This window comes from Lagopus leucura, unplaced genomic scaffold (assembly GCF_019238085.1).
Source record: "Lagopus leucura isolate 7727_CA_CO unplaced genomic scaffold, USGS_WTPT01 Super-Scaffold_100159, whole genome shotgun sequence".
NCBI classification, from domain to species: domain Eukaryota; kingdom Metazoa; phylum Chordata; class Aves; order Galliformes; family Phasianidae; genus Lagopus; species Lagopus leucura.
In genome coordinates this window covers 21,311,523-21,327,265 of record NW_024962335.1, presented here as the reverse complement: position 1 = coordinate 21,327,265, position 15,743 = coordinate 21,311,523, and positions in this window count along the sequence as shown.

Below are 15,743 nucleotides of genomic sequence, written 5' to 3'. Positions count from 1 at the left end.
AAACCCAAAAACAAAAAAACAAAAACAAAAAGCATAGAACCATGACAACCACAGTGATCATCCAGTTTCAATCCCCCTGCTGTGTGCAGGGTCGCCAACCACCAGGCCAGGCTGCCCAGAGCCACATCCAGCCTTGCTTTGAATGCCTTCAGGGATGGGGCATCCACAACGTCCTTGGGCAACCTGTTCCAGTTTATAATAGGCAAAATTGAGAATGTCAGTCTGAATACCCCACAACAGTCTATATTTCAGAAAGTTGTTAATTAAGGCACTAGTCCAACACAAGCCTCCAATTTCATGGTATATTAGTTTTGATCCTGGCTTCAATTCTACTCATACCCGTTCTGCTGATTTGGCTCTTCCAGCTTTCTCAATTGCTCAGACAAAAGGCATCACCACATTCATGATTTCAGAGAGGGCTTCAGTTAGCTTTCCCTTATTTCCAGCATCTTTTTTTCCAATAATTCCTGTAACTGATTTGAAGACATACATACTTTTTCCTCCCAGGCACTGTTTTGCAGCATATGTACTCAAACTTTGTGCTGATCAAGAGTTACCCATGCTCTCAATTTATTCAATAAATCCTTTCCCAGAGATAACAGTCACTATAGACAGCTATATTAACAGATATATTGACATTCCAGAAATGCCATCTATTTTTTGCAGTTTTTTTCCATGTCTGTAGCTGACTGCTCCATGAACAAAGTATTAAAAGACACATGTCCTGTCACAGACGGAGACTAAAGCACCACACAAATCTCTCACAAGAAGGTAGAAAGATTTATATAAATAGAGATACGGTAATTTGAATGATGACAGTGATTTAAAATGGCTAGATATCTTAAACTATTTGCTACATGGAGGGCAGAGGTTGCATAATGAATCTAAGGCCAAATCTTAGAGAAGCTAGAATAGCCTAAAAGCAATAAATCACTTACCAGGAATCTGTCAACAAGGCATCAGCATGTCTTGGCTGAATCTCCACGCAGACATTAAGTGACTTCAAGAGGTGTCCCTACTTCAGTGGAGATCCTGGTGTGCCACCAGCTGCTTTCAAGAACTCTCTGCAGGGTTTTTTCAACTGCCTGCTATTTATGAGGTAAAGCAGTTGACTCAGTCCTATAACTTAGAATTGGATCTATTGAACTAGCTGCCTGTTATCAGGACTCTGAACACACTGTCTGAGTGGTGGTTGTTAACAGTCTCTGGTGAAACCTTGTTATCAGCCCCATGGACAAGGTCTTTTGCACCTCTTGCTGGTGGGGGCAAACAGTGCACTTTTCCATGGCCCGGTCCTCAGGATCCAAATTCGTCTACTTCCTTGCTCTTTCACGCCGTCTTCCATAAAAAGACAGAGGGGTCCTCACTTTTACCTTGCACTGACACAAGTTGTAATGATATTGTTAAGCTTACTAAGTCCTGCTGATGGATAGAACTGTAGTTTGTTTAGACAACAGAAAGAGTCTGTGTTTTTGTACCAAGTAGATAATGTTGGTATACTTAACTCCTTGTACCAAGCAGATAAGGGAAGTTCTACTTTGAATCAGCTAGTCTTGTGTATGCAGGTATCACGCAGCCATGGCAAGAAGCTAACTGAGCATACATGAAAGCCAGGTTCAACCAGCAGACACAGTGAGGAAGACCACTACCACAAAAAGACTGAGTATATGCAAAGAGGCAGAATCCAATGGTAACAATTTTGCAGTAAGTATTGAATACGTATGTACTGCCTGGAAAACCTTTGGTCAATCAGGAAACTCTCTAAGACTCAAGTTGGAGTGTTAGAAAGCAGACATGCTTCAACCAGCACTGGATGCACAGAGATTATCTTCCTATCATGCATAGCTTACATAAAAGATCTTCAGCTTATATACATTACTTGTGTTACACATGCAGAAAGTTTCCCAGAGGTATGTTTCACATGCAGTGATCGATTTGAAACAGCATCTCCTATTTCCTTGACACAAGAATTCAGCCAATCTTCCTTACCTCCCTGGTTCAGAAACACAACCCTTTGTTATCTACATAAACTGCAAGGCAGGGGTATCCTTCAACAAACACTAACAAGCTTCACGATGTTGTTACAATTTGCATCAATATGTAGCACAAGTAATGTATTTAAGCTGAAGATCATCTTTGCGATGTATGTGCTTTATGTGGAAGAAGGATCCCCAACACATCCTGTGCTGTAATAAGGAATGCCTGCTTCTTAATACCACATTGGTCTTAAGGAGCTTCATTCAGACTGGAGTTTGTCTGAACGACGAACTCACATTTCCACATGCCCACACACACACTTCTATTCCCATTTCATTCAGAACAACCCGAGTATTTATGTTGCAAGTTTCTGTGCAAGTTCCAAATAAGTCTGAAGTTAATTTGCAGGATCAGATTTCAAACTTCATACACCAGTGCTGTATTCCAAACAAAATGCCACCAGGACACCTCAGAGAACAGTTAAATACACTGTTCTTAGGCAGATTCAACAACAGGCAGCTGCAGAATGGATTTCAAAACACCATGTATCATCTAATGTGATCATCAGTAGTTTCTCAGACTGTAAAATGATTCAGTTAGTGCTTAAGAGCTACTAACCTGCTTTTGTTAAGTCAGGTCCCAGCTTGTAATGGGTACACAAGGATTTTCCTCCTCAGATACACTAGGAAGGAATTCCTTTTGTAGATGTAATGAGGGCGCTCTTTACCTATTCCTCTAGCCTGTCAGTTGTTTCTATTCAGAGACACTGTTTCATATATCAACCACTGTTCCCCATTTTGGATCTTCTCTAAGCTTGTGAGCATGCACATAGCTCCATTGCCGACACTATTTTTTTTATATTTTTTTTAAATCAGATAAGTTTGACTATGACTCTGCTATTACTCTGCTATAAGTGGTTGGCCTGCAGCTTGTATTTGCACAGCTGAATACCACTCTTTGAACCTGGCAGTTGACTCTTCTAGTGTATTTCCCTCAATTATCCAGCCCCCAATTCATAAGCAATTGATGTTGTGGGAGATTGTTAAAAATATTTGTTAAAAATAGACATCCCCACTGCTCTGTCCTTATTTACTGATTCAGTCATCTCACAGTAGAAAGCGTGAATAGTTAGCAAAGCACAACTTTCCCTTGACAAATGCATGGTGACTACTTGTAATCACCTTGTATTTCATGTGTTTGACGATGGTTTCCAGAACAATTTCCACTATTATCTTCCAAGGGATAGATGGAGACTGACCAGCCTGTACTTTTCTTTACTCATGTTTTTTGATCTGCTTGAAAACAGGGATGATATATGCTTTTTTCCCCAGTTCACAGGAACTTTTAACCAAACACCAGATAACTTTAAAGGTAATCAAAAACGGCCTCATAATGACATCAGTCAGTTCTTTCATGACTACATTCTATCAGCCCAACATCAGATTGGACTAGATAATCTTAGGGCCTTTTCCAGCCTTAATGATTGTGTGATCAGGTCATACGGACTTGTGTCCAGTTTAGCTACTCCCTTACCTTGACCTGCTCCATAACAGTAAGTCTTCCTTGCTCCAGCCACTTCCCTTGGTTTCAGGGACATTGGATTCCTGACTACAAGTCTTGCCAAGGTGAAAAAGATACTGAGGATTTCAGAGTCTTCTGCATCTGTCTTGGAGTGTGAGGTGCTAGTTCTTTTGAACATCAAGGAAGAAGTCACGGTACACCTAAGAGAGAAAACCTGTGAGGAGTCTTACTTATCCCTGCCTTCTTACTTATCCCTGCCTATGCTGGTTACCATCGAAAGATTTGCATTGAATGGCCCTCTCTGGTAGAACTACAGCATGCTATGCAGAACTGCAGTTTATAATAAGGTTCAACAGCCTCATTGCTCTTCACATATTTATAGTATCCCTCAGGATAAAGAAAGCTATGAATCTTTTACTTACACAGTATTGAATGAGGGTACAGTAAAGTTTGTCAAGTGTTATGCTTTCACACATTCCCATGGGAGCAAGCTCTTACAAATGTACTGGTTGCATTATTAAATATAGCATGTGCTGCAGTCACAGTATGTGCTCAGATTATTTAGCATCTATTCATGCTAACGAATGCGGGAATCATGCCAAAACCTGCAGTTAAACTCTGCCTCGATTTTCCTTGAAGCCACTTTCTTTTCACTGCCTTCTGTGATGACCTACAGTATCTTTTCCCCCATTGGGTTCTCAGCCCCATTCAGAAGTAAGCTCATATTTCCTGTAGTTTTCCTCTTATTTGCTGGTATACCTGTAGAAGCATTTCCACTGCCCTCCACACCCCTTACCAGACTCAGCTGTGGAGGAATTTTAGCTTTACCAGATTCATCCCCTCATACTGGAACAGCAGTTCTGTTCCTTTTTGGTATTCTATTCTTGTTTCCATGCAATGGAAAGTGAAAAAGTGACAGCAGAGCAAGAGAATCCCAGGCTGCAATGACAAGGATTTGCTCAAACACAACAACAGCAGAAATAAGGGAAAGACACTACTTACCTTTGGAAGGCCTCAGGAACAAAAGGACCTCCAGTAAGATTCCCTTACCTCCACTGCCAACCCTTACATGAGGTCTGGGGAGGGGTGAATCCTGGCTCCGCCCCTTCTAGTTGGTCAGGGGCATTGCATGCACCTGAGCTGCCCTGGGTTGTCCCTGCCTTCCTGCCAGGTGCTCAAACACTCATTCAAGCAATGACTGAGCATTTCCACTACACCACCTTTATACGCTTTCTTTCATATTTGAGTTTAGTCAGAAGCAACTTTTTTCATCAATTCTGCTGCTTTTGTGGAATTCACTGCTTGTTAAGTCAGACATTTCTTGCTATTGGAGGGGGGGTTGTCTGTGGGAGGCTGCAGATGTCATACAGAATCACAGAATTGTAGGGGTTGGAAGGGACCTCCAGAGATCATCGAGTCCAACCCCCCTGCCAAAGCAGGTTCCCTACAGCAGGTCACACAGGTTGGCATCCAGGCAGGTCTTGAACATCTCCAGAGAAGGAGACTCCACCACCTCCCTGGGCAGCCTGTTCCAGTGCTCCATCACCTCACTGTAAAGAAGTTCTTGTGCACATTTGTGCGGAACTTCCTATGCTGCAGTTTCTGGCCATTTCCCCTTGTCCTATCTCCACTCACCACTGAAAAGAGTCCGGCCTCGCCATTCTGCCCCCCACACCCTAGATATTTATAGACCTGGATCAGGTCCCCTCTCAGTCTTCTTTTCTCAAGGCTGAACAGACCCAGTTCACTCAGCCTTTCTTCATAGGAGAGATGCTCCAGGCCCTTCACCATCTTCGTGGCCCTCTGCTGGACTCTTTCCAAGACATCCCTGTCTTTTTTGTACTGGGGAGCCCAGAACTGGACGCAGTACTCCAGATGAGGTCTTACCAGGGCAGAGTAGAGGGGGAGGATCACCTCCTTCGACCTCCTAGCCACGCTCTTTTTAATGCACCCAGTATGCCATTGGCCCTCTTGGCCACAAGGGCACACTGCTGGCTCATGGCCAACCTGTCGTCCACCAGGACACCCAGGTCCCTCTCTGCAGAGCTCCCCTCATGTTGCTTTCTTGTATCCTTCTTCCTTTCAGGAGGGAGACTATCATATGGGATTCATCCAAGTATACACTTGAGCAGGCCAAAGCCTGATCAGTTGAAGTTCAGGACTCCTTTTTGCCTTGTTTCCTCCTTTCATAATCCTGAACTCTGATTACTGTCAAGGCTACCATGACCTGCAGATCCCTAACCAGTTCTGCTTTGCTAGCAGGGGTCAGCTCCTCAGTCTTCTCTGTTAAGAGCTCGTTAAGGCTCTACAGAAGTTGTCTGGATTCTTGTGCCCTATAGGGAACATTGGGGTAACTGAAGTCATACACTGAGATAGGGCCTGCAAACACAATACTTCTAGTTGACTGAAAACCTTATCTAGAACTGTATCTTGATAACATAGTCTATATGTAAGAGATTATTCTGTTAACTTCTGTGTCTCAAAGCTTGCTGGGGACACAGATGGACTTGTTCAAGTCTCCAGCAAGGATTGTGAAATCCTTTGTCTGAAGGACACAGATGAACAAGTCCAGGCAAGTCCTGGGCAAAGGTTGTGAGATCCTTTGTCTGGAGGACGCAGATGCACAAGGCCAGGGGCAACGAGAGAGAGCGAGATGAGCTGCAGCTGAATAGCTGTGAAGTGCTCCTTTGTGTGGACCTATCTCCGGATGATGGCCATCTCAGGGGGTACTCAATGACTCTTGCTCAAGGCCCATCCTTGTCACATAGGCAGGAGAACAAGGAGGATAAAAGAGGAACTGAAAACCATGAGGATGGGTTTCTGACAATTCAGATTCCTCATGAAGAACGGAGGTTTTCTGACAACAGATGAGGAATCCCTCATGAAGAAGAAGAGGGATTCCTGAAGATTGAGGTGATTCCTGCATACTGCGAACTCTCCTGAACCTGCTGCCTGACCGCTGTTGCTGCTTCAAGAACTGGCTCCTCGACTTCCTCGTCTACCTGCCTGCTGCCCAAGGCCGGCCACGCTGCTGCTCCTTGTCTTCTGCTGCGTCTGCCCGGGACCTTTAAACACCATGCAACGGGACTGCTGCTGGATCCTGCTGGTGACTATCCCCGCTTTACGCAACTCCTGCTTCTTTTCCATCTTTTCTATCGCCCTCCTTCCCTTCCCCGTCTCCCTGATTAGGTTTGGTAATAAACTGGATGCAACAACATACGAACCGTTGTTTCTTAATCTCACACCGGGTATACAGATATTAAAGAACCTCATCTCCCTCCTATAAATTGGAGCGAGACACTATAGCAGACATGTACACTGTTACCCATGTTGATCTACTCATCACAAACTCTTACCTAGCTCAGAATCTGGCCCTAGGCAGGGCTCCATACAGTCCCTCTACTTTCTTATATAAGCAGTAACTTACCCTCCCCATCTTCCTAGACAGTATTTATCGACTTTAGTACTCTAGGTAGTGGAACTACCCAACATTGTCTCCATTACTGTAGTGATACTATAGCCCTACTGTAGAGGGCACAGGCCTCTTATTGTTCCTGTTTGTTCCTTATGATGCATGCACTAGTGTATAAATAGTTTAGAGAAACACCATGGCATATTGATTTCCTAGAAAGAATATGAGAGCTTTCCCTACAAAGAAGGATCTCCAGGACAGTACTGTACGGTGTGATCCCATTTGAGTCTGTTTTGTTGATTATTGGATCCATTCTGCTCCTGTGAAGCCACACCTTTTGTTTGCTAACCTCATCCACAACTTTCTCACTTGATTGAATTACTATTTTCCCTATCATTATTAGGGAGAAGTTCTTACCAGATTGGCCATTCTGCTGGCTTCTACCATTCACCACTCTAGAACTGGAGCAGTTGATCCTTTCTCTTTCAAGAAGTTTTCAGTGCTTGAAGTACATATCATGAATGCAGAAACCAAGACCCTATTGTTATTGACAACTAGCAGGACTAACAAGATACTACGCAGGCCTTTATATCTTTTACCATCAGCCTAGAGCTACATACATTGTATTTGAGACATTCCAGGTTTTCTCTGACAATATCATAGGCTTATCCCGTGAAAAAAAAAATCAACAGAGGAGCAATAACCGGAGAGCCTGAGAAGACTCCAAAGGTTCTTCATAGCATTGTAAGTTAACACCCCTGTCAAACATCAGAGATAGAGACCAGTAGACAAATCTGTTCCATACAACAGAAGGGTCAGCCTCCACTAACTTGATGTTTCCTTCTGATGCTCCTATAAATCTTAAGCATAGTCATTTTGGAAGTTTCGTTTGATATAGGAGACATTGTACTTCACCCAAGGCACTGTAGTTATTCTGTATTTGTAAGACTTAAGGCAGAGCACAAGCTTTCCTCCTAGTGGAAGGAGTCAGCAGCTTTCATCCTTCCATCCTAAAAGCCTGTACTTTCCACCTTAATATGGGAATTCAGCCTATCTCTCTTTTAGTACGTACTTCCACAAGCTGTTGAAACTATAGGGTCTTAGAAAAGATCCACTCAACATCTTCTATCTCTGATTATGCTGCAACTCCTTTGCAGCAAAACATAGCTCCTCAACAACTACATACCTCACCTCCTTCAATTAGAAGGATTTCTCACTGCCCAGATGAGATAGGTGTTACTGTCCCAAACCAACATCCTCCTACTGAAGTTCTACCTGAGTTGAGATCTCCAACATTACAGCAGCTACTAAGCTTTTTACACTGTAAAACATACCCACCATTGGTACAGCCACATTATTAGTAGATAGCATACCAACCACCCTCACAATTGCCCTGCCTGCTTAGTAACCCTGGAACAGACCCTTCTTGATCAGCATCAGCTGAAACAAAAGCTGCATGGGTCCCTTAATCAACTAGGGCTGACGGAGTTCTTTAGGCCTGCTACATCTTAAAAGAAATCAAGGCTTCCTGTACCTACCTGCATCCAGGGCACCAGGAACCTTAAAGTGCCTCAAAGACTTCCCCAGATGTTCCCAGAGGTCCTTTAGCAATGATCCCAGAATTTCCCAGATTTTCTAAAAGTGAAAGTACAGAAACTGCTGCATCAGCTATTCACTGCCACTTCTAGCTGTGCTTTTCAAGGAAGATTGTTGTAACTATTATATATAAAATTAACTATAATAAACTATATATATATAAATTTACTAGCAACAAGCAAATCTTGTTATTTCTCAGTATTTCTCAGACATAAAATTAAGCTAGCAAGGAACATGTTCCCTGAACTCATGCTGGAATGCTAATTTTAAAAAAGCCAGCCTCTGTTGAGGAACAAAAGCATCTCTAGTGATCCATTCTGGCAGTTTCAGTTTTAATTTTGAGCACATAGTTATGACAAATAATTTTTCAGGTTTTCCTAACGTGTTATGATATGCAAAACCCCCAGTACTGTCACTAGGGTCAATGTTTATTGTACAGTGTCTCCCAAGGTGCCCTGTATTGGCATGTTGAAGTGCTCTGAAGAAGAATATTTACAGCAGCTGGCACTGACATACTGGGGTCTTCAGTGCTGTTCTTCTGCTACTCCCATCTCATAGTTTGTGAATGGACTTTTTATCCTCCATGTAAGAGAACATTTTGATCCACTGTGAAGCTAGATAATAGTCCCAAAGTATTATAATCCAGTTCTGCGTCCTATTTGCAGCAGAAATCAAGAGCAGAATGCTAGTTCCCAAACAAGTGATTTGTTTCTTTAATAACTGTGAGGTAATACTTGCTAATGAGGCACTAAGGAACGCCAGAGAGATTCTTTCTGCATAGCTGGTTCCAAAACAATGGTACCCACATATAGCTGATTTTGTTGCAGCCCTGCAAACAATGTAAAAAATGTTCTGTTTCAATAAGTTTAAATACAATTACCTGTGATGTGATTTTGTGCATGGCTGGCTGATTTTCCAAAGGGCAGTTCCTTTTTTTCTTCAACATCCTTCAAGATACACTTTGCTGATAACATAAGCACTGTTTTCTAGATGTGACATCTTGACAACTATTGCACATGCTTCTGATACATAGCATACGTTTTTGTTCTAGGGTCAGTGAAAATGTCACTCATACAGTCCTGTCCAAGGATTAGTAGAAGTTTTACCTATGAAACAGTTGTTCATTAAGAGAATATATATATGAGAGCCTTTTGCACTATGTTTGATATTACTGTAATTCTAATTAAGATATTGTTACGAAGATGATCAGGGGACTGGAGCACCTCTCCTATGAAGGCAGGCTGAGGGAGCTGGGCTTGTTCAGCCTGGAGAAAAGAAGGCTGCAGGTTGACCTCATTGCAGCCTTTCAGTACCTAAAAGTAGCCTACAAACAGGAGGGGAATCAACTCTTTGAAGGGGTTGATATGTGTAGGAGGAGGGGAAATGGTTTTAAGTTGAGGGAGGGGAGATTTAGGTTGGATGTCGGGGAAGTTCTCTACAGAGAGAGTGGTGAGGTGCTGGAACAGGCTGCCCAGAGAGGCTGTGGATGCCCCGTCCCTGGAGGTGTTCAAGGCCAGGTTGGATGGGGCCCTGGGCAGCCTGGTCTGGTATTAAATGTGGAAGTTGGTGGCCCTGCATGTGGCAGGGGGGTTGGAGCTTCATGATCCTTGAGGTCCCTTCCAACACAGGCCATTCTGTGATTCTGTGATTGTTATTGTTGCATCAATCATTAAGTTTATTTGATTCCTTTCAGGTTTTAACCCCAGATGGGCCAACGCTGACCAAGGTGATCATAAATCTCACTTCAGTTGCACTTCAGAGCCGTGTTTAGGGAGCCCAGAGGCCACTGAACTGTACACAAAAGGAGGTTGACAGATGACTTTAAATATCAGTAAAACAACTTTATAGTTTCTCTTGTGTTTTGTTTGACAAGAGTCTATTTTCACTTCTTGACACAGCATCTTGGCTTGGTTCTCTTGGCAAAGGAGATGATGGAATTCTCTCAGTAAGGATCTAATTAATTTCCAATCATTTTGAAAGTACATACTATGTTGAAGATAGCAGGAGATGTTCCCAAAAAAAGTCATCTCCAAGAACAATTCTAGCAGAATCATGTGTACCTTAGCAAAGAATTCAAAGTTTCTTTTGTTTTGTCCTTTCTCGGAACATACGGTGCGGTGGTGACACACTGGAACAGGTTGCCCAAGGAGGTTGTGGATGCCCCATCCCTGGAGGCATTCAAGGCCAGGCTGGATGTGGCTCTGGGCAGCCTGGTCTGGTGGTTGGCAACCCTGCACATAGCAGGGGGTTGAAACTGGATGATCGTTGTGGTCCTTTTCAACCCAGGCCATTCTGTGATTCTATGATTCTGTGATATGCCCTAGGCATAAAAAAAAAAAAAAAGCCTGTTTGAATTTAGAAATGCTTAGAGGTGACAGATGAGCAGTATCTTTCAGCATGTTGTGGTTTCAACATGCTAAGTAAAATTTTGACAGCCTCCTGCAATTTACCATATCTGCCTTCATCCACACAGCACTGTTTCACAAGAGGGAAAAATCTACCACAGATCACGTGCTTACTTTGTGCCTGTATGTATGAGCAGTAGTCTGTTAAGCAAGAGAGGTGTGATAAGAGGTTTGATGCATCTACCCAGCACATCTGCAGTGCTTTAGAGTCATAGACACCAAGACAGACCAGTACAGGCATCTCTGTGTGGAAGACTCTAGTTTTCACGTATAGTTATGGTATCACACATGCAGCATACCTTGAATACTTTTTTGCAAAGGATGACATTTTTCCTGTCTTAGAATAAGATATACAGATAAACACATCTGGCTAAACAGTCTTGAAGGAATGTAAATGCTTTTAGACATCTTGAAGTAAGTATCAGCTGATGATTTGTTTATAACTGGCAGACGTTTATTATGCTGCACATTACATTTTATTCATCTACTGTATTCTGCCTGAGACCTTCAGAGTTACTCGCTTTGTTTTTATTATTCAACAGATTTTGTGACCACTCATTATTGATACATTACAGTAACTTTCTTACAATGTCTTTTAACCCATGGCACATACTAAGGGATTTCTACTTTCCCATGGAAGTCCTTTGGATTGCCCTTACAAAACCAGCCTGAATTCATCAGAGAGATGCAGTCTGTTTAATTATGTAATTTGAGTTTAGGTTGTCTTGCTGAATAATTTTATTTTGAAAACAAAATTTATAATACTTTCCATGCATACTTCATCACAATTTGTAATATAAAATGCCAGCAGGTCACTCCATATCTAATCACTTCCTTGGAATCTACAATTGCTATAATCAACATCTAATATCTTCTTAGCTCTACCAACTCTTCTGTCTTGCATTTTGGTCCTTATTACACTGCATCCACACTAACGATCTGTGTTTTGAGAAAGGCATTGCTCAGCTAGGAAGTGATTTCAGAGTTGCAGTAAGTCTGTTTTGAAGAAAAGGAAAGAGGAAATAGAAGAAAAAAAAAAAGAACAAGGAAAAAAGAGAAAAGGAAAAAAATAAGAAAAAAAAAAAAGAATAAAAGGGAAAAAAAAAGGAAAAAGAAAACCAGAAAAAAAGAAAAAAGCTGATAACAGTTCCTTGTAATCTCCAGAAAATTTCCTATACTACACAGAGTTAAAGAAGGCTGCCTAAATATGTTAAATCCTTTCAAAAATAGCTGCTACCTTATTGCAATAAAAATGATTTGGACATAGCGTTAGTCTACTAAAGTAATAAATATTTGCCACTGGGACAGTGGCAGGGCATATGAATTTTGGTAGAGATTCCATTTTACATTTATCTGGGGAAGCTCAGCGTATAAATGTAGATTGCTCAGAAAGTGATGCCACCTGTTTATTTCCATGGAAACTACAACAGCTACGAAGAGTACAGTAGTGCTATTTGATAGAGCAAATTCTCAGCTACAAAACATCATTTTTCAGAAGAGTCATTCACCATTATCCAATTTATGCAGATGAGCTGATTGAGACACATTTCATTTCAAGGTGTGACAGCTGTGCATGGCCGTCCAGAATGTGGCTTGTCACCACTGCTGAAATGCAGCATTCACTGCCTCACTGTGCTCACATCCACTGTTGGGTCTCCGTAAACATTCAGCAAGCACTGATGAATATCAATGTGTGCCATTTTTTCCGAATGGAGGAATTCAGTGACACACCTTTGCTTCATACACACTTCCATGTCAGACACCATTTTGTCAGACTTTCCCCTCTGCTGCCATCTGTCACATAGCAACAACATGTGACGCAACATTGACAAAAGGTTCAGCCTCTACCACCATACAACCAGTGTCTGCTTCTGATGTTGTGGGCCAGCATAGTAAAATAAGAGGCATTGCTTTTGGAGCAGCCCTCATATAAGTTTTTCTCTTTGCCTGAATGTAGAGTTTGTAAAAGAATTATTAAGAATTCTATTAATGAATTAGGAATAGTAATGTTTGCAGGTGAAAGCAGCAGGAGAAATGATAGAGGAAGGGCTGAAAGAATGCCTTGTTTTGATCTCTAACCAAGGAGATGACCAACAGCAGCAGCAAACTACTGCTGCTGGTTATCAGGCCAGAAGAACTGCACTCCATCATGGCTATGGCAGAGCAGACTTGTAGGCAGATCTGCAGTGTCAGGGTCCTGAGGACACTAGTAAGCCTTTAAGGATGTGGCCAACCTTATCAGGGACCTTCCAAACAACAACAGCAGAGGCTCTTGAGCTTTATTTAAGCCAAATCCCAAGCTTTCTGTCTGAGCTGTGTTGGCAGTGTGCTGGTCTTTAGCTCAGCTACAGCTGTGCACATCCATGGAGACTCTCGATCTTGCCTTGTACATGTGAACTAGCTTAGTCTTGAATCTGCAGCATTGCTATGGCATTGTCTCATGCTTTGGATTCTTGGGTGGGCTTGACTGCCATCTCCAGTACTGACCTGCTTACACTGCTCAGGTACTGCTGTCCTGTTCCTTACTTGGCTCCTAAGCCCTTTTCCACTGGGGAGTAGCCTTGCTTTTCCTGCCATGTGACATGGTCTGGCAGCAGGAGTATGGTAATGAGATTTCAGCATGCACGTGCTTTTTCTTGCTTTTAAATCGGCAGGGAGACAGACTACAACCCTACAGAGATCTCAAGTAGGAAAACATAGGTGATAGGTAACAAGTCTGAAGACTTAAGGATTTGCTGCAGTGAGCAAGCTTCATGCTAGTATTAATGCTGACTCCTACTGGACCTGTCCAAAAACTAAGCCCAAGTAAAACTCCTGGCATAGCCAAACAAAGGAAGCAGATAACTCAGTAATTTTTTTGCATTCTCTGTGTTGCACTCAGGCAATTCTGGTCAATCTGCTTTGATGTGCACATCTCTGGTGCCTGAAATAGAAGAGAGTGAGCGTGAGTGAAACAACCTGTTAAAAAAATAACCTTTCCCTTTCACAACACTCACAGAAAAGTTTAGTTATTTCCTGTACTAATACCTTGCATTACTTAGATTATGTATTTGAAAAATAGCTAAATCATCTCAGTTCCTGGGTGCTTCAATGAGTTAAGAGCAAGGCAGTGATGCGTGTCATAATTAATCAATTAATTCTTGAACATCTGCTGCTGAATGTGCTGTTAGATTGGCTTGCCCTGATTTGCCCTACTGATAGTTAAACAGTGTGACATGTGCCTTATCTCAAACACTGGGATGTTTCTTTGCCCAGCAGTATCGAACTGTTCCTGCTGTCTGGCTCATTAACTTGTATGAATAATGTCCTCTCTCCACGATAACAACTGTAGTGTTTTTCTGTGGCCACAGCATCTCATGCTGCCAGCCAATATAGGTCATGTCTCTTTTGTGGATTTTGTTGTCACTTGATACTGGACTTGGTGCACATCAGTGAGAAATCATACCTGGTGTCCTGCTTTCATTCTTTCAAAGGGTGACAGGAGGATATAAACCAGCTGATATCCCAGTTGGAGCGATGGTAGGCCCACATTGCAGGTAACAGCCAGGTAATGGTGATATGGCCGCCCTTTTGGAGCTGAAACCGAGGTGGTGTTTGTGTAGGGGGCCACAAGCAGTGCTGGTTTCATCTTCTTTATTTCTCTCCAGCAATTTCAGAAATTGTTTTATGTAAAGACATAACATAGGCAGAGCCTTTCCAGTGAACGTATGGCAATGTCATTAGCTTGCTGGAAAAGGAAAGATGGAGAAGGAAAGTATGATCTCATTTGGGGTGAAACATAATGTGGAAGACATATTATGTTGTGTATATTTTCTCTGATTAGTTTGGAGATTGTTTTGAAAGACTAATGGCTGCCCCTGAGGACTCTGACTACTTTCTGGTAGCACTGTTACCGGCTATTTGCATAACAAAGATCCTCAGCTGCTTATTGAAGATGGAGTTAGCCCTTAAGAAGATGGAAGATGCTGACAAGAGGCTTCTAGAGGACAAAAGACTTACTAGTTATATTGGCACAAGATTGGCTTAGTATTACTGAGGATCAGATAATCATAATCACTGGATTTATGGGAGACTTTGTAAGAGATTAGTTAGAATTCTGAAAGAGAACAGGAGCAAGGTACAGTGTCCCAGTGCAGAATTCACAACACAAGCAGCTCACAAAGCTGTGTAGTCCCAACACTATGGGCATCCTCCCCTAGATAACCCCAGGCCAAGGCTGGGCAAAAGTCCAACCATCAGCTAGAATAGAAGAAAAGAAGATGTGGTCATTAGGTAACTCTTGAAGAATCTACTGACAACAGAGAATGAACAGAGCATCAAAATGATAAGAGCACCACAGAAAAAAACAGGGAATTAAAACTGATAAGGTCATGACTTTTGACTCATGGGGAGAATCTTCAAGAAAACAGACTCTGGGCTGTCTTTCCCAGGGGAGCAAAGGATAAGGTCACCTGTTATGAGATAACAGCTATGTGTTAACAAGATATGTATGTGTAGAAAACCTGAGTTTGTGACTCTACCTGTAGCACAACATATATACCGATGATTATTTGAATAAAGGAAGAACCTAAGGTGCCTGTCTGACTCTCTGACAGTCTTCAACACTCTCACACTAAAATGTTCTGCTTCCTTTGAATGCCTGTGTTGGATTCATTCACAAACATTCAGTTCTTTCTCTAGGAATGTGCAACGTGATCCCCAATTTCCATAAGCAACCATCAGCTGATAGTTTTGTATCTAGCCATGTGAATCAGCACAGGCAGGACACGGAAAAGCACAGAACCATGTGTGAAATGTGAAAGGTAGATTCACATTGTTTACCTCTGCAGGTG